We start from the raw sequence: 20,387 nt of genomic DNA, 5'->3' as shown, positions 1-20,387 counted from the left end.
CTGTTGCGAGCTATCTACGACGGCTATTATCCTCAACAGTCGTAGTTGATAGCAACGACAAACAAAACAACAACGAAAGTATTTATCGTATGCATGTTACATGTATCGCCATACATTCTTCAAACTTGTTGCAACCGTTAACGCTGCCGATTATAAAACTCCCTTAATATATATGAGTGACAAGAGAGAGGTGACAAATACCTAAAATTTAAATCACAAAAAAGCTGAGCTCCGAGGAAAATTCAAATCGGAAAGTCCCTAATCAAATGTCAAAACTAAAAGATAAAACTAATCAAACGACTGGACAATTGTCATATCGCCGAGTTGGTACAAGCATTTTCTTATGTAGAAAATGGTGGATCGAACCTAGTTTTATAGTGCTAAACCTCTCAATTGTTTGACAGTCTTATCAAATTCCATTTTATTGACCATCATGCGTGAAAACAAATGGACATATACATGTACTAGGTACAATTGTCAAAATAGGGACACAGCAGTCATCACCGTGTCACAATCTTAATCCGGCAGAACAAACAGAAACAAATATTTAACAAAGAAGCATAAAAATGCATACATCAAGTTTTTGCTTACTTATTTTTGTATTTTATTTAAGTATGTTAAAATCAACTCATAAAGGATTGAAATATTTAAAGTCCTGTTACAAAATGGCTAGATTAACATCAACGATGGTGAAGAATGGCGCGTTTGACGTCAGAGTGTAAACGTCACACAGGTAGAGATATAAAATAATTTTGTCGTTCAAAGTATGCAAAAGTTATAATAGAACAATAACAAGGGATATTCAAACTCATAAGTCGAAAAACAAAGCCATGAAAAAAAATTAAAACGACCAACAAACAAACGTATACAAAGCACAACAAATAAAACTAAAGACTGACAAAGACGAACCCCACCAAAATCTACGGGGAATCTCAACTGCTCCAGAAGGTTTGAAAGATACTGATCATTTGACACCCGAAGTGTTACTACTATGAAATCTGGTAATAGTTATATCAAGAAACTAGGCATCATACGATATGGGATTGTTAATTGACCCTATATAACCATTGGATATTATCAAATTCATCAACCATTCCTTCAGCATAAATATTTGAATAGTATTACCTTTGAACAGCAATTTATCCCACCAGAATAATAACACCGTGTGAACCTTTGGTTGCTTAGTCTTTAGTTTTATTTGTTGTGTCTTTGTACTATTGTTGGTCTGTTTGTCTGTTTGTCTTTTTCTTTTTTAGCCATGTCGTTTTCTATCTATAAGTTTTAATGTCCCTCTGGTATCGTTCACCTCTCTTTGGTTATTATATATTTGTTATTAAACACATGCACAAGCACCACCCTGTTCAGATGAGATTTTGATTTTCTTGCATTGGATTTTTTTTTCACTAAAGTTGATTCAAATTCATTCTCAATACGATTAAGTCACGTAATTGACTTTTATGAACACAAACTGTGGAAGATCGGTTTGGTTGAACTAAAATAATTAAGGATAGTCCTAGACTAGAAATATGCAATTGTAACCATAATTATGTAAATTGCATTAAAAAAAATATCTGTCTTTTCTTAACACTGTGTACAATCACAACTTCATTACGATTGAAGATTTGTGCTGACCGAAATCTTTTGTACTCTGCTTGAAGGTCAATAAAGAAATAGAGTTATACAAATGTCTAAATAATCAAATTGGCATGGCTGAATGATTCAATTTTAGGAATGACTTAACTGCTTACATTGACAAGAGATATTAGAAATTAATAAGAGAAATGATAAGATTGGATATATTTCTATTTCCAGTTAATGAATATTGCTTCTTTCAGCTGCTCATTCAGACCATGTAATTATGACAAATTAAGACTATCGTTATTTTTTTTTGTCTTAATCAATTTCATCTGGAAATAATTTTGCAATGGAAACAGTGCGAAAAGAGTAGGTTTCATAATTTACAAAATCGCTGCAAATGTTTTTTTCAAAAGATAACTGTAGAACGTTTTGTCATTATAAATTTATCTGATCAAATAAGTATTGAAACTAAATTATGCATGTTTGCTGATAATGATGACAGACAAAATTGAAATAAAAATGAGAAATCAGATGAAAAAATATCTTTTGATGTTCTAACTTTATATGAAAAGCTTCGGGATCACAATTAAATTACAATAAAACAAATGTTGTTAAAAATTAAAAGCTAAAAATCAAATGGATTAAAGGTGATGTGGAAAATCTTCTGAATAAATCAAGTTTATCAAATCGACAGTGATTTTCATGTCAAAGCATTATATAAAATTAAAACCTGTGCCCACGTGTGAAAAGCAGGTAACTTTCAAATGATGATCATAATTTCATAGTACCAAATTGAATATTACCTATGTGCTCTTATGTACTCTTATGAGATTGAAATGCAGGGAATTCTTGAAAATATTAAAAAAAAAAAACCCTAACATTATTTGGAATTTCATATGGAAGAGAAGTTTATTAAATAGAAAGACAGGTTTGCTGTTTAGATAAACGAATGGGTAACTGGGTTGAATAAGAAGGATTACTATTGGTTCATTCATCATAAGTAACAAAGAAAGTTTCTCTATCGCTATCGTAAGCAAGTAGAATGAAATCGGCAAGTATTGCCTTCCAGAATTGGAATACAAGTATGCTGATCAATATTTTTTTGTGTTAAACATTACCAGACTAAATCTTAAAACGTTACCGGATTAAATTTTAAAACTATTCTTTTTTTTTTATCACAAATTGGTTTTTTTTCAAAAGACTTACGATGACCAAATAACAAAACAGGTGTTTTTGATATGCCAGTTATTTTGTGGCAATTCAAAACATTCACTCCAAATTAGCCATTGTTTTTTTTTGTTCACTTCCCTTATATGTTATATTTTGAATGCATTTCCATCGGAATTATTTTATTGTACTGTCAGTGTATTTTTTTCTTCTTCAAATTGCTTAATTCTATTTTCCTATTTAAATAATGTCCAAAATGTGCTTGCCATTCTGCAACTATGTTTTCAATAATAACGTCTCGAATATATTTGAGTTTCAATTCTATAGGGTTTTTTTTTCGTTTCTATCTTATAGGTACATTTGATCATCAGGTTCAGCCCTATGTTTGAATTTTCATTAAATTCCTACCAGTTTCTTTAAAAAACCAATTTGTGTCGAACTTGTAACTCGTTAAAATTCGGATATACAGTTGCTTTAATGCACAAGTTTTATACTTACATCACCTTATCATGAAATATGACATGAACATAATCACGCAGGAGAGACTGTATAGTTTTAAAGCACACGGAGCGTTGTACAATGTATATCGACTTGATGCTTGTTATATTTTATAGATTTTCCGCATTATATGATCGTCTGCGATAATAAGGGGTCATAGCAAAACCATATTAAAAAGGGTTTTGATACAGATTTCGTGGTCAAATGAAAATGGAAATGTGATGGTGCGATCGAGGTGGGTTATGATAGACAATAATCATGTTTTATTATACTTTTTGTTAAGTATTCAATTTCTGTGAGTATACATTTATGTATATTTTGATAGGAGTCAACCTTTTGATAATTAGAATATTTACCAACTTGTTTTTAAGTCTCTGTGTAAGACATAAAAAAACACGAGAGCTTGAGTCAATTGAGGTAACAATTGATTAGATATCAAAGGATGGGAAAATGATCCCACTCACCGTCTTGATAAAGGAGTGAAGAATTGGAAAATTAATCTTTCAATACTAAAAATATGCAGTTTTCTTGAAATAAATTGATGAATTTACAGTTGTGTTGAATAAATAAAGGCATTAAGATTATAAAAAAATCCTAGAATTTTTAAAAAAGAATTTAGAGTGAAGAGAACAACTGAGTTAATCCATACAAAGGTTTATACATAATCAGCGTAGGTTTCCGTGACATCCTTTAGACGCAAGTAATTTAATTTGAAGTGTTTGAAAAGGATAAATTGAATGATTTGTCAATCAAATTTCATCATGCCCATTAGAAGTTTTGCTTTTGATTAAACAACGACTGCAGGGTTTGATATAAACTAGGCCATATTAAATACAAATTACTTCAGTCAAATTATAGAGACGTATGAAAACTTGAAACTGTGCCCTCAGCAATATAAAGTTCCCTATGTATAACTTTTCTGCTCTTCTGTATGCTTGAATCAGTTAATTAGGCATTGTAGGCATGACTATATGATAAGATATATAGTAATTACTTTTTCTTGCGTCCGAATAATACTTAAAGTTCACATTTTACTGCATCAAATGCGAATTTTGACAATAAATGTCTCTTTATTGATGTTCAAGATAAAAATATTTGGCAATCAAAAATATAAGCCAAACGTTGAAGAGTAGATAAACAATAAAGCATAAAAGTTACCCAGATAGGGGAATCAGATCTATGCATGCTGCGTTTGGCATTGTTTGATATATGTACATTACACCATTGTGTTTTTGTGCTATGGTAACATTTGTATTCTTGGCATTTATTTTTTGCTTATGTACTTAGTCAATATGCCTTTTTGTGCTTCTTTGTTCAATATTCGTTTGTGTTTGTGTTTAATTAAGTTTTTTAACACAATGTTGACTGCTGTACTATTTTTGACATTTTTACCTATTATGTCGTTTGTTTTGTTCACACATTATTGTCGATAAAAATGGAATTTTATGCGACTGTCATACAAGTGAGAGGTTAAGTTACAAAAACTAGGCTTTATCTTTAATGTTTGACATAAGAAAATAATTGTTTCAAGTCCAGAATATGACAGTTGTTTTCCATTCGTTTGGTGTGTTTCTGCTTTGGATTTTGCCATTTGATGAGGACCTTTCCGTTTTGAATTTTCTTTGGAGCTGTGTATTTTAGTTATTGTTGTTAGTGAGCGCATCAACATTTGATTGCTCAAAATATTCCTCAAAATAAAAACAACACTTGATAGATTGCACTCGTCAGAAGCGCTTTTCTAGATTTACCTTCGTCAGGAAATCTCAAAGTCGAATAGTTTTAGACGAGAATGTATAAAAACCGAAACAGTTAAAGATCTACATGACATAAAAAGACCTAAATATACTAGCCAAACTCATCCAAGGAACATTATAATGAACAGTTAGAAATTGCGTCAACGTCTGTTCATTTTGCTTAGTAGAATGATACATTGATTAGAAATACTCCTTACTAGATAAAAATAAACACAAAACATATAGAATATAGTTAAATACTAATCTGTCTACTTTCGAAATCGTAACAAATCAAGAAAAAGTATACATACATAACAAAACGTTATATAAAGATTTGTCTTTGTTCGTGGGTGTTACAAATTGCAATATGTTGCCATTCTATAATCAATTTTGTATGTTCCAGTCTGAAACGGTTCCGCTTTAACAATAGAAGAAATAACAATGATGATGACATTGCCAGTGTTCTGCGTCAATGAACCATTAAATATGCAACATTGACGAATCAAATACATAAAAATATAACGAACAAGTAAAATTATAGTTACAATGTCATATATTCAAGAGTTTGTAATTTCTTATGCTTAAATAAGCAGATGGCGTTAACAACTTTGATCAAAAAGGTATAGTTTACGACTAACAAGCCTATTCTAACTGATCAGCTTCAAGTTGTTACATCTGATTTAGCAGGTATCAATTGTTGTGTTTATTACTGATTAATTTCAAATTATCTTTCGTTAATTTGAAGCGCACGCAACATTTCCTCAATACAACGATCTCAAGAGGGTTGGAGCATATTGTGCGATGGAATACGATAAGATTGTCGTATTGATTTAAGGAACCAGAATGCGATAAGACAGAAAGTGATTAAGGTACCGAAAAAAAAACAATTAAACACCGTTACAAAGGATTTAACAGGAAAACAATAGACAGAAAAGTTGATCAAGGTGAGACAGTTAATTTATATAACATCCCTGACTTATCTACTTATCTTTTATTACTAAAAACTGAAATATTAATAAAAGATAGATGTAAAAAGATAAAAAAAAAAAAAAAAAAAAAGCAAAACAAAACAAAACAAAACAAAAAAACTGAAGGTTTGAATTGCTCAAATTTTTTTTTTTAATATTTTTATTTTGAACTTACGGAATCGTGAAATTAAAAGAAATTGGAGTCAAGAATAAATTCCACATTGAAAATAAGAAATCAAAAACTTTTTAAAAGTTTGAAGGAAAATAAAGATATGAAGCAAATGTCCGGTTCCATCTCTTTCCTCCTTTGAACAACTGATTTTTAAACAATTAAAAGTTAGAAAGCACAGTATGTATAGTATTATGATTATTTGAAACAGATACTGATGATAATAAACATTTAAAAATCATTGTAATGTATTGCGATTGAAATATAATATTTCCTAGCCTCAACGAAGTCAATTGATTTTTTCAAATTCCTTCTGCTTACTTTATTAGAAAGATTAAGTGTCGTGTTTTGAGCCGTATTTGGAATTTTGGGTCCTCAATGCTCTTCAACTCTGTACTTGTTTGGCTTTATAACTATTCTGAGCGTCACTGATGAATCTTATGCAGACGAAACGCGCGTTTGGCGTATTAAATTATAATCCTGGTACCTTTGATTACTATTTATTGTAGTTGAAAAGAATTTATGTATGGGAGGTATATGAAAAGTGAAGACAGCAGAAAAATACAAACAAACACATACAATTACATTACAAGAAGACAGAAACGTCAAACGCTTTAATGCATTTTGCTTATAAATTTTCAAATCATTAAATGTGATTTATCTATAGTGTGTGATAACATTTTGTGAGGAAATTCGATGTTTGCTATACCACTGTTCATTTCAACGCACTTTGTGACGATACCACTTTATCAATATGAATGAATTTTTTTGCAGTGTTTTAAGAAATAATTTTACTTTAAAATCATGTACCATTTGTGAACTATTAAATGTTTTACAAGGACGAATTTTCTGTATAAAGTCAATAATTGTGTGAACTTTTGAAGCTCAAACTTTTTATAGCTTTAAATATGCCAATGAAAGGTCCGAAAACTATACCAATACAGAACGATATATTTTTGAAATTGTAGCAAAACTTTTGGTCGACAAATTTAATTCGTTATTGCATAAATATCAACTTGAAATATCTGTCATGTTCTCCCTACCCAGTTTACCCCTATTACTTAATATAATGTGGACTGGACATTGTTATTGAATCTTATACAATTTGATTGGATTAAGTTCTTTTTGATTACCTTCAAACTGTTCATGCTTTTCGTACGAGTATATTGATTAAACCAGACCGTGCGTGAATGTGTACAGTAAATTAAATGACCTGCATACTGGACACTGGACCAGTCCATATTACGTTTTATCAATGAAACTTAAGGTATGAAAGGTAACAATTGCCACTGTCTTATATTTTCACATAATTTTCCGAATTCACATTAGATAAAATATTTTTGAAAGTCTATTGCGGAGAAAAAAGGGAAAGTTTACTGTTTTTTTACGGTCTTTTCCATTAAAACGCCATTTGTCGAAGATAATTGCAGGAAAACATTTTACGCACGGCTACGCCAGGTAAAATTGTTGTTTATCCTAACAAAAAAATACATTTTTCAGTTTCATTCGTATATTATAATAATAATAAATTCCAAATTTATGTAGTCATTAGGTAAGTCCTTATATGTACGATATGCCTATTTTTGGACACCAAAAGACAATACGATCGTTTTAAGGTCAATTTCGTCTACCTCACACAATCTTGTTTCGAAATCTTCTGGTTTTATCCATTTGAATGCCTTAAAAAGTTTTGCCCATGAACCCCCATTTTTCTTATAATAAATCTTTTACATATGTAAATATAAGCCATTTGTAAAAGTCTTATAAAATCTTATTTATTTTTTAATAGTTTTTGAGAACTTTAACTGGTCAATGATAAAGCTATGAAAAATCAAGAGAGAACATTTTCCCGCCAACATTCCAATGGCTAATATCTCGAAAACAAGCACATTGACCCCTATATTTTTTTTTACTTTTTTGATTCCTCAATTAATCCCCTATCAGTAGTTACTAGTTTTATGGAAAGTTATTTATTTTGAAACCGAGCAGCAAACATCTTTAAGACGACTTTGTCATTCGTAGGGAATTTGTAGATCATTTAAGAAACAAGTGTTGTAATTTGGGGCTGTCGAACAGCGACACACTATTATTGCCTTAATCTATTATATTTTATACATACTCGCGCATTATCTCACGTGATTGCACTGTTTAGTATGTGTAATAGTATGCGCATATGACGAATATACATTGTATTAATCAATTGTAAATGCTTTATAGGCATATATTGACAGTATGTGTTCAACTTATATAATGAAGACTGAAATACAAATCATTTGAATCATTCGTATGTTTTCATTAAATATGATATACATGCATGAATATGATTGAAATTTGATAAATATTTTACGAGCTATCTTCATATGCCAATTTTAGTTTTATGGCGTATTATAATTGATTTAATGTTGAATGAAACATCTTTCATCTCACTAGATAATTTATGTCGAAGTTTTGTGTTGAGATTTTAGTTTCAGATTAAGTATGTGAATAACACATTTTTTAATATAGTTTAAAAAAAAAAAAAAAAAAAAAAATCCGGGAAAATCCAATTCTTGGAGGCGGGCTTTAGCTTGCCCCTAAACACAAATGTTTACTTGTTCAGCGAAAAGTACGCTTCACTTAACTCTGAAACATATACATTGATTTAAAAAAAAAACACACACACACACAAGACTAACAAGCCAAATACTTTTGATTTGGAACAGGTGCATACATGCCGCGAGGTTGAATATGAATAAAGGCAACAGTAGTATACCGCTGTTCAAAATTCATAAATCGATTGAGAAAAAACAAATCCAAGTTACAAACTAAAACTGAGGGAAACACATCAAATATAAGAAGAGAACTACGACACAACAGAAAAATCTAAACAACCCCTATATCTCTAACCAATGTGAAATAAACAAACACACACGATACGCACAGTAAAAACCAGTTTTAAAGTCTTGTTGGTTACTCCAATTATGATGGTCGTATGTTTGTTTTTAATATAAAATTAAGATGATGTGGTATGATTACCAATGTTACAGCTATCCATAAGAGAAAACTTGAAGTGGTTGTTAATAATTTGAGTCTACTACTTTCTTTGACTTATACTCATGATTGTTTATACTATAAACATGATATACATGGCATACGAGTGTAAGTGCCCTAAAGAACTTTTCACTAAAAAATATTAGTATAACAAAATCACGTTATTTTATTTTAATAATAATTTGAAGATACATGTATGTTTGAAAGAATGATTATCAACCACCGACATTAGAAATGCGAAATATTGCATACATTGGTTTTTATTTAGACTGTGTCATTTTGTTGTGGAAGCGACAAGTAGCGATCCTACATTCTATTGGTTTCAACTTTTAGTCAGGTTGTGATAAAAGTTTTATTTAGACATCAATATATTTTTTCGAACATGTATGGAATTCTATAAAATTTATGCCAAAACCTTTTAGCGACCAACAAGTCAAGAAGCATATTTCGTATCAAGAGATTTTGTTTGAAAACATTTTGTTCATTTTTTCTGTTTTGTTTCTTAAAAAAGGAGAAAGTGTCTGGGTTAACGTTTTAATAATTGAGATATCAATAACTTTGTCAAATCTTCACAGAATTGGATGAAACTTTGACATAAGCCATTTTACGGATTGAGAAAAACAAATGTAGAAGTTAAATCTTGAAAGGTTTCCCCGTATTTTATTGCTTGATAGACTTGTTTTTCTTGCAATTTTTATTAGATTTCACTTACTCAGTCAAATCCTCTTAGAATTTTAACTAACTTTGACAGACGCCTTTTTAATGATAAGGCTATAATGTCAAAAGCAAAATTATGGAATTTAAATCTTTTGTTTCCTTTTTCAGTATTTTACTGATTATGGTGTTTTTTGCAGTTCCAATTTAAATGGAACCAGACTGAAAGATACTTTTTTTAATGCACTAATGAGTTTGTTCAACCTTCAACTTTTATAAATGTTTATTTAAGATCTAGAAACATCCAGTGAATAAAGTTCAAGTTTAACAGAGGAATACTTCTGAATTAGTCCCAGCTTTATTTCATATATATGTCGTTTATTTGATTTCCAGCAGCGAAAACCTAAACAATTATTCAGCATTTGAGAGAAGACGGATAAAAGAGGGACGAAAGATACCAAAAGGACAGTCAAACTCATAAATCTAAAACAAACTGACAACGCCATGGCTAAAAATGAAAAAGACAAACAAACAACAGCACACAAGACACAACATAGAAAACTAAAGAATAAACAACACAAACCCCACCAAAAAACTAGGGGTGATCGCAGGTACTCCGGAAGGGTAAGCAGATCCTGCTCCACATGCGGCACCCGTCGTGTTGCTTATGTGATAACAAATCCGGTAAATAGTCTAATTCGGTAGGTCACATTCATGAAAGGGAAGGGGATTGTAGTTACGACGTAAGGAACATATCCGATATCATTTGTGAAACGGTTATTCCATAACTGTCAGCCAACTCGTGATGGCGTCCATAAAATTTACGAAGTGATAATTTCAACTTCACCATTTGGAACTCTTGGTTTAATAGTTTCCTTGTGAGCAGCAACCCTCTATCAAGAAAATCAAGATAGGAAATGCAAGCACGGGAATATCGTATCAATTGGGAGATATATACCCCGTATGTAGGTGCTGCTGGAATGTTGCTACTTAGAAATGGAAAGTTCACAATTGGAAAGCTGAAATCATCTCTTTTGTCGTAAAGTTTTGTTTTCAACCGACCCTCATTGTCATTTTCTGGATGTAAGTCAAGATATGAGGCCGACTTAACTGTATCTGTAGTATCCTTTATCTCTAGCTCGATTGGATAGATGCGTTCCACATAGTCACCAAATTTTGAATTATTTAGTGAACCTGCAAATGTTTAATTGCCAATATAAATATTATAACTTTAAAAGATAAATGTACATGTCGATTCTACTTATATTAAATATTTCTTTGTAAAGTACATAACTATTAATTTAGTTTTATACAAACAAACAGCCCAGGAACGCATTTTTAAAAGCTAAACCGAAATTAACAGTACAAGATCATAAAATGCTCACAAGTATAACCATCTGTTTATGTCAATTTTCTGTTCTTTGTATCTTTTGGACCTAACGTATGAACAGTTGCCTTATCAGTATATCAAATGGTTGATTAAAGGTACTTTATTTGTGTGTGTGTGTTTTTTTTAAATATCTTCTCTAAAGATAAAAAAATTAAATGCAAACTTGATAAATATTTGTAAATTCCCAAAAGTGAAGAATTCTGTACTATTATTTATCTTTTTATTTTAAGCCATTACGTTGTCGGTTTATTTTCTATCTAAGAGTTTGACTCTCCCTCTGGTATCGTTCGTCCCTCTTTGATTATTAGATAGTTTTTCTATGTTTGGCTTGCTTCTAGAAGTCTTTGATAACCATCTTGTCGGCAGAGGAGTTTTTTTTTCGTGTTGCTTTAAATTTCAATTAGCCGTATCATCAACATATCGTAAGCAATTACATGTAGCTTGCGTTATGGAACTTATCTTGTCTACTGGCTGTCCAATTGAGTTTTACTGGCTGTCCAATAGAGATTTATTACATTTGTTTATTCACAAATATGTGTTTTTTTTTCAATACGTAGCTATCATAACGTTTTATTATCAAATCAAACATTTGCTTTGGTGTTCAACATGGCACAAACGGCGATCGTTTATATAAACCGTTTTCTTCTCAATAACATGAAATTTCTGTGTAGTAATATTTGGCCAATGTCGGAAGAAAACTAAAAAAAGAAGGATCTATAAATTCAAATTATGAATATGTTTTCGAAATCGCATATATATCAAACTTTACGGACAACCCTCGTACATGTATGATCAATAATTCTAAATTTTCAAGAATGTCATAGATTCAATTTAAGTTAAAATTTAAAAACAACCTGTAGTCAAAAGATATTGTTAAAAAAAAGCCAATGAAATTTTTCTCATGTTTAAAGTGTTTAAAAAACCTGTTTACACTATTACTATGTTACGGGTACCTTCAATAATCTAGAAAAAAGGGGGAGTTTAAAAAGAGGGGACATGTTATTATTATAGTTTGGATTCGAATCGTAAAATTAAAAAAAAAATCCAAATTAAAAATAATAATAATAAAACTCTTGATAAGATAGCGCTATGTTATCAGCAACTCTCTTGAAAAATATGATAGAAAACGCAAACTTTATAATTGTTACTTAGTGATGTTCATGTCCAGTCAGAAACATAGCCATGTTCGTAGTCATATGCATCTCCATAGTCATAAACATAGTCGTCTGCATGTCCATGTAGTCATAAAAGTTAGTCATGTGAATAACTAAGTCATGTGTAGGTCCAACGTCAGTCATACAGGAGTTGTTGTTGACTTTTGTTAATATCAGATCGTCGTTTGCATCATGACTTCATTCCCAAGCTGAAGACCTTATGAAGTGATGTTAATTTTCAGATACATTTATTGTTATACATTCCACTCATCGTATCACATCCATTTACTTAGGTAACTTTCACTCATAAATTGGTTGATTTCCTTGTCCATTACGTTCGACTTTTGTTTTAAAGAATGATTTGATAAATAAACTCATGATAGATACCAGGGGCGCGTTTTCGTCTCGTCTACATAAGACTCATGTTTGATCTGGAAATATAAAATATTGAGATTAACCGTGTAAACGATTTCAAAAACAGGCAGTCACTTAGTTTGAATGCTTGACTGTATATTTTAATGCAGAAACAATTTAGCCCAGTTTACACTATTTAATATAGCATGGTTCATCCATGAAAAATCCGTCGTCAAATTGAATTAAGTTTTATCAGAAAGATAGTGTTCAGCTTCCATTGCATGTCGTATCTTGTTGAAGAATGTCCTTCTTTACATGATCTGGATGAATAATCATGATGACTGGGTCGATGCCACTGCTGGTGGAGATTTATTTTCCCGAGGGTATCACCAGCCCAGTAGTCAGCACATCTGTGTTGACTTGAGTTATCATTGATATGTTAATAATCATAAATTAATTGTTAACAAAACTTTCATTTTTTTGAAAAAATAAGGCTTTTCAACATCAGGAATAGATAACCTTACCTGTATTTGGCAAAACTTTTCGGAATTTTTGGTCCTCAATGCTCTTCAACTGTGTGCTGTATTTGGTCTTTAAAAAAAAAATGGTATTCGAGCGTCACTGATGATTTTTTGTAGACGAAACGCGCGTCTTGCGTAAATATAAAGTTTTGACCCTGGTATCTATGATGAGTTTATTTGTATGGAACAAGTTCACAGTTTGAGGTTGTTTATCGTCACATCAGATGTCAGAACGAAAGAAAAATTAAGTTGGTATAAGTTAAGGAGCTTTTCGCAATTAGCAAAATATGCAGGATGTGTAAAAGCGATATCTATCATAAAAAAGTATTGGCAATCTGCACTAGAAAACTGCTCATTGAATGATACAAATAACTACTGTCATATGCATGTTTGCGTATCATTTAAATTGGAAGTAATGTCTTCGTTGTTTTAACAGTTCGATTCCTCACTGTCCAAATTGTCATTAGTGTGTTATTTCTATTGATTGATAAACAGGGAAAATGTGGTTTCAGAGTAAGCAATGATGACAGTGAGGGAAATAAACTGGGATAAAGTTGTATTAGATGGTAACATAAATAAGATAGCTGGGATTAATTTACATGAAAGTTATATTTGCACAGCTTTGCAGTATCCTTGGAATACGGATTGAGATCCCTTTCCTATTATAGCTTAGCATAAAACTTCAAACTTCAAAGCATTTTATCATCAAAACGTTTCGATGAAAAGTTCTATAATAGGTAGCTTAAGTTATATTTCACATGGCCATAAAAGTGCGAGGTTTGGCATGCCACAAAACCAGGTTCAACCCACCATTTTTTCCTTTAAAAATGCCCTGTACCAAGTCAGGAATATGGTCATTGTTATATTATAGTTCGTTTCTGTGTGTATTACATTATAACGTTGTGTCGTTTGTTTTCTCTTATTTTTGAGTGTAAATTCATATTGCGATAAGACGTGTCACGGTACTTGTCTATCCCAAATTCATGTATTTGGTTTTGATGTTATATATATATGTTATATTTGTTATTCTCGTGGGATTTTGTCTATATGTGTTACATTTTAGTGTTATGTCGTTGTTCTCCTCTTATATTTAATGCGTTTCCCTCGGTTTTAGTTTGTTATCCCGATTTTGTTTTTTGTCCATGGATTTATGAGTTTTGAACAGCGGTATACTACTGTTGCCTTTATTTAAGTAAAATCCCTCAACGCATGTAAACCATGACTTAAATACGTCAAAATCTTAGAGAGAATGTTAATGATACTAGTTCCAATGAACCTATATTGCTCCCATGGCTTCAACTGGCGTTGTTATCAAGGTTATTGTAAACATTGATATGTCCTATATCGTCTTGAAAAACTGTTATCAACCAGCGGACATATTTGGTTTCTGAGTTGTAAAATCGAATACGTTACATATCTCAATGTAAAACCAAGTCTTCTCCGTGTGACAGTGTTAAAAGTTCGAAAGGATGCCTCCATGCAAGCAGCAAGCCCATTTAAAAAATCGATGAACAAAAAATACATTTGTACAAGTCTATCATCTTATCAACTGAGATCGGATGTATCTATTACAAGTACTGCTAAGTTGTTGTTGAACATATATCAAAAGTTAATAACTGATTTTTTTTGTCGTAAATTTCTGCAAACAAATGACCCTCATTGTCAATTTCTTGATGTAAGTCGAGATATGAATAAAAAAAACCTGAAAACAAATAAAATCACAAAAAAAACTGACCTCTGAGGAAAATTCGAAACGGAAAGTCCCTAATCAAACGGCAAAATCAAAGGCTCAAACACATCAAACGAATGGATAACAACTGTTATATTCCTAACTTGGTACAGGCATTTTCTTATGTAGAAAATGAAGGATTGAACTCCAAGGAAAATTAAAAAAAGGAGGCAGTTTATAAAACCTGAGATACATGTCACCAAACTTCGAATTATCCATTGAGATAACCGAATCTATAAAGTGACCGCCAAATTAATGGAAACACTAGTTTCTTTTATTATTCTGTGTTAGATCCTGACTGAAGTCTGCCTAAAAGGATAAAAGAACCAAGTCAGCAAGAAGAGCAAAATTGTTTCCAAAAGTAATCTCTTACAAACATGACTAATATGTTATAAAAATTAAGTATCTTTAAAAAAAAAAAAAAAAAAATACGTATGTTATGCAATGACGTTGTCAGTTTATTTTCGAGTTATTAGCTTTAATTTAATTTCTCTTTGATATCTTTCCCCTCTCCTTTAATTCTAGTCCTTGTATGTCTTTTCACATAAATGACCTTTGCTTTTACACAGAAAAAAAAGCACTAAACAATGAACTTTGATAAATAATTATTTGACAATTATCGTTCACTCATTATAACTAAGCTGTCAACCCTTATTTGCATTGTAAAATGACTAATTGCATATTAAAATATGAAAGACTGTTGGGCATAGTTGTTACATCATTCTACGATGCGCCCACTCTATATAATTTGAAATTATCTGATTTTCTACACTAAATGGTAGAAATATAAATGGATTACAACGTTGAAGTCAATTTTGTCTACAATCAATGTTAAATGTCTGTTTTGAAATCAACTGGGAATATAAAGTTATGTTAATAGGGTCTCTTATCGCTTTCTCAACAAAACAATTGCTCTTTAGTATCAATGTAATGATAAAATAGCTAATTTTGCAGTTAGAATGGTTTGTTTCTGCTTCAAATGGCAAATGAAAGGTTGATACCGAGTTAAATTACGAAAGCATTGTCACTTGATAATTCGTCTTTGCAGATGTTTTCCAAAGGTCTGTATTTTAAAAGGTTAAGTTGTGTGTCCTTATTTTGTTTTTATCATACGTCGAAATTTAGAAAAATTAATGAATACAAAAACTCTGCTTTATTGACTATAAATGTATGTATCGAAAGACTTTCATTTAAGAGTCGCACAAAATATCTCATGAATAACTTAATTAAGGTCCATGGAATACTAGAGTGAGGTCAATGTTATGTTAACCCTAAAAAGGTTATGTACACATGATAACGATTCTTCATATAATTGTTGTGCCGTTAGACCTGTTTGTGCGCGTTCAACCTAGACTATTGGTTATCGCAGATAGTCTAGAAAATGTTGTAAGGTAAAACGACGATAATCAAATATCTGTAACCAAACCGAACTGCAGACGTTTGTGGCGTGGTTCCTCCATTTTTTTATATTTTTTTTATTTGTGTGCTTACATTTTATTTGAAAATATTTCTTTTCATATTTCAACTCATATTAACTTACTTTTACTTATTCAAGGTGTTGAAAGTCTTTTCAATGAGGAATAAAAAAAAATCCTTCTACTCTTATACTCGAAATATTTGACTATGTATATCATCATACTAATTATTGTTATAAAATCATGCTGATGGTATCATTTGTTAAAACGATGCACTAGTATAATTATACAGATGCATTGTAATGAAATAATTTATTTATTAACACCTAAATATTAATAGTATTCATGTCATCGTTTAAGGTTCGTGTGATTATATTCTTGTTTTGTAAAATTGTATCAACCGTACTTACACTAATGTACTATTCCTGGAATGATTATTAATAAAAATTTTAATTAAAATCACTTTCCATTACGGATATATTAGACCTTATCCAGTAATGCATACAATTCCTGTAAGATTCAACAATACCAAAACATAACAGAATCGCCATTTGAAATATAAAGACAACAATTGACAAGGATGTGTGTCCTTTTTTAGTACATTTCAACCCTACCCATGTTAATTTCAGTCAGTTGCAAAACAAAAAGTTTCATAGAACCCACTTTATTGACTCTTTTATAATAAACAAGTACGCAAATACAGGCAAAACAGTATTAAATTATACCACATCAAATATGCTCGAAGATACCGAAATCAAGATGAACGTATTGAACCTGCCTAACATGAACTCATACAATCCCCAGGCCTCTTATATTGTCGAATTTAGTTTTGAGTTGTACACTGGAAATATTGTAGAATGTTTTCAAACCAATCTTTATCATAATATCATTTAAAAAATATGAATCATGGCATAAGTCATCCCAAATTACATTTACCAAATTGTGGTATATCATTTCCCCTTATTTATCCTCATCCAATTTCGAATGGCACGTCACTTTTCCAGACTCATTTTCAAAATTAAAGTTATTGGCGTGCAATGTTTTCCCAGCAGCAAACATTTTTTTCACGGTTTGGAGCACAATTTCACGATAAATTTAAGTCTTTCAATTAAATCTTAAAAAAGTGTTTGCATGGAATCTGAACCAAAAATCATTAAAACTGTTCTGTTTTATGACACTCGGAAAACTAATGAAAACACGGACAATGAGATTGAAAGTTTTCATTTTACTAAAACATCTGTACTTTTCAATGACGTTGTTCAGACTTATCCGTATAATTTGTGCATCATTACATTTATGGATATTACTAAGCAGGGAATGTAGATTTAATATACCATTTGTAGGCTGCTCTGAAAATTAATAATTAAATAAAAAAATCCCCTCATCCCACCCTTGAATATAACAACACATAACAAAACAAATAACAACATATATAACCAAAAAAAAAATAACAAAACAAAACAAAACAAAACAAAACAAAAACAATCAAAACAAAAAATAGACAGCAAAATGCAAAATAAAATAATTACGCAAATAAGATATTTATTTCAACGTCATCTAAAACACAATTTTTGACGCCTTTATGCAAATACCGTATAGCGGGTTATTTTCGCAGGGTGTTTATTTTCACTTATTTTGGCGGGAAGGGGAATTCGCAAAATTTTCATACCTTCTGTTCTTTCTATTAACTAAAGCGTTTTGTAACCCGTCTGTTTTCTCGTTCGTCGGATCAAGAATGATTTATGTTTATTATAACAACTTAAATACAAAATGCCATTATTCACTGGATGTCAAGTATGGTTACATAACAAAATAGTTTATAATAAAAGAATGTTAGGTACTTTGTCAGGGATTTTAATCTTATTGATAAGTGTCAAATTAACTAAGAGTTGCAAAAAGTTAAATCACAAAAATACTGAACTCCGAGGAAAATTCAAAACGGAAAGTCTCTAATCAAATGGCAAAATCAAAAGCTCAAACACATCAAACGAATAGATAACAACTATCATATTCCTGACTTTGTACAGGCATTTTCCTCTGTAGAAAATGGTAGATTAAATCTGGTTTTAAAGCTAGCTAAACCTCTCACTTGTATGACAGTCGCGTCAAATTCCGTTATATTGACAACTCATGACAATTGTATAATTTAATTATTACATCAAAGTTCCAGTCAACTTCATAGCTTACTTTTGATCAAGTGGTCAAATTAAAGCAATATAATACTTCTTTTCCATTACTTTACTTGTGTTGCTTGCAAGAAATCAAATGATCATAATGTTGTAAAGTTGATATGAACAATTTGATCCGTTTAAGTTTACATCGATTGAAATTAGCTTGTTGTAGGTTTTAGTGCTAAACCAGATACAAAGCAAGGATATACATTTGCCTCGGATTTTACCTTTTAATATCATATCAACTGTCAGATATGCGTTAACATTGACAGTTGCATGAAAGCGCATGCCAACAAAATGTATCGGTAAACCTCTGTTGCTCAATTGTTGAGAAAAAAGTAAAGTAACAAAACTATCGAACATTCGAAACGGAAAGTCCGTAATCAAATAATAAAATCAAAATCTCAAACACATCAGACGAATGGATAACAACTGTCATATTTCTGACTAGGCACAGGCATTTGTTTATGTAGGAAATGGGAGATTAAACCTGGTGTTATAACTAGCTAAACCTCTAACTTGTATGACAGTCGAATACAATTACATTGTATTGGCAACGATGTGAAAACGATCATAACTATGACCATCAGAAAAAGGCATAACGTAAAAGAGTAGGAAACATGTAATTTTTATGAAAATTCCTCAGTCAAAAAGGAAGTGCATTGACAAAGGTCATCACCACGAAACGCAAACTGTAACTATATAGTAATTAAAAAAATTATTTCTTTGTGTCGTCTTTCGTTTTTTTCCGATGACGTTGTCAATGTTGCTTCGACTTAAAAAAAAAGTATTTGCCGTTGGGAAAACATTGCACGCCAATAACTTGAATATTGAAAATGAGTCTGTAAAAGTAACGTGCTATTCGAAATTGAATGAGAATAAATAAGGTGGAATGACAGACTACAATTAGTTAAATGTTATTTGTGAATCTAATTCCTTTATTTATATTTTAGAATGATAACATGATAAACACTGATTTGAAATTATTCCAGACTATTTTTGTAGGATTTTTAGAATATCATGCCTTCATCCGACAATATTAGGGTGGGGGAATTGTATGATTTTATATCTTCTCTTTTGAATTGCGATTTTCAATGTACCCTAGATCCGCCTTTTTTGAAGGAGATAAACTCGGTCTAAGAACTGTGTTTTATTTTTTTATTCGAATAATATGCACTTAAATTATGCCCAAATAAATCAAATTAACAATTTCAACTGTATATGTCTGTATAATCGTGACGTCATGAAATAGTTTTATACATGTATAAGCTTTTTGGTTAACTTCCCACCCACCATTGAAATAAATCATTACAGAGAACACTGACATTATCAGCTTACTATTATACACCGTTTAATTGAAATTCAGTGACTACTTAATGACATAACGAAAAAGGTCACCGACAATACAAAAGTTGATTGTCGCATCAGGAAAGGAAGGACATAAATGACAGTTCTTGATAACAGAAAGTTAAAAAAAAAAGGACTAAACCGTTTTTGAAGCATCGCTTTACAGACGCATATTTGGCATGATTGTAGGGGATAAAAAGCGGCAGAAAACATATTAACTTGATTTGATTATCAAAATAATAATGTGGTCTTTTTTTATATAAATTCTTGTACAGATTTCGCATCGATCAAGTCATTTGAGAGAACTAACTCACCCGCATTTTTATTAACTAATCTGATGATACATCATTGAAAATGAACAATAAGGTTATGTTCCACCAATCAATGACCACGGTTTTTATGTTGTAAACCAGTTATATATTCCATGATACTGTCAATCTTACTGACACATATCTCATTTAGCAATGACTATTTGACAGAATAATGGAAACTTCATTCAATTTCAAGCA

General features: G+C 31.0%; 1 protein-coding gene across 1 annotated transcript in view; it reads left to right on the top strand.

The window, feature by feature from the left end:
- The first annotated feature begins 5,664 nt into the window (after positions 1-5,664).
- Positions 5,665-20,387, top strand: part of LOC143072831 (G-protein coupled receptor 83-like) — a 99,020-nt gene continuing 84,297 nt past the window's right edge. The window contains exon 1 of the mRNA XM_076247938.1: positions 5,665-5,920. The gene's annotated coding sequence lies outside the window, so the exon portion shown is untranslated. The remainder of the gene's footprint in view (positions 5,921-20,387) is intronic.

Source organism: Mytilus galloprovincialis, chromosome 4 (genome assembly GCF_965363235.1).
Source record: "Mytilus galloprovincialis chromosome 4, xbMytGall1.hap1.1, whole genome shotgun sequence".
NCBI classification, from domain to species: domain Eukaryota; kingdom Metazoa; phylum Mollusca; class Bivalvia; order Mytilida; family Mytilidae; genus Mytilus; species Mytilus galloprovincialis.
Note: the sequence above shows the minus strand (reverse complement) of the source record. Positions and strands in the feature narration are given on the sequence as shown.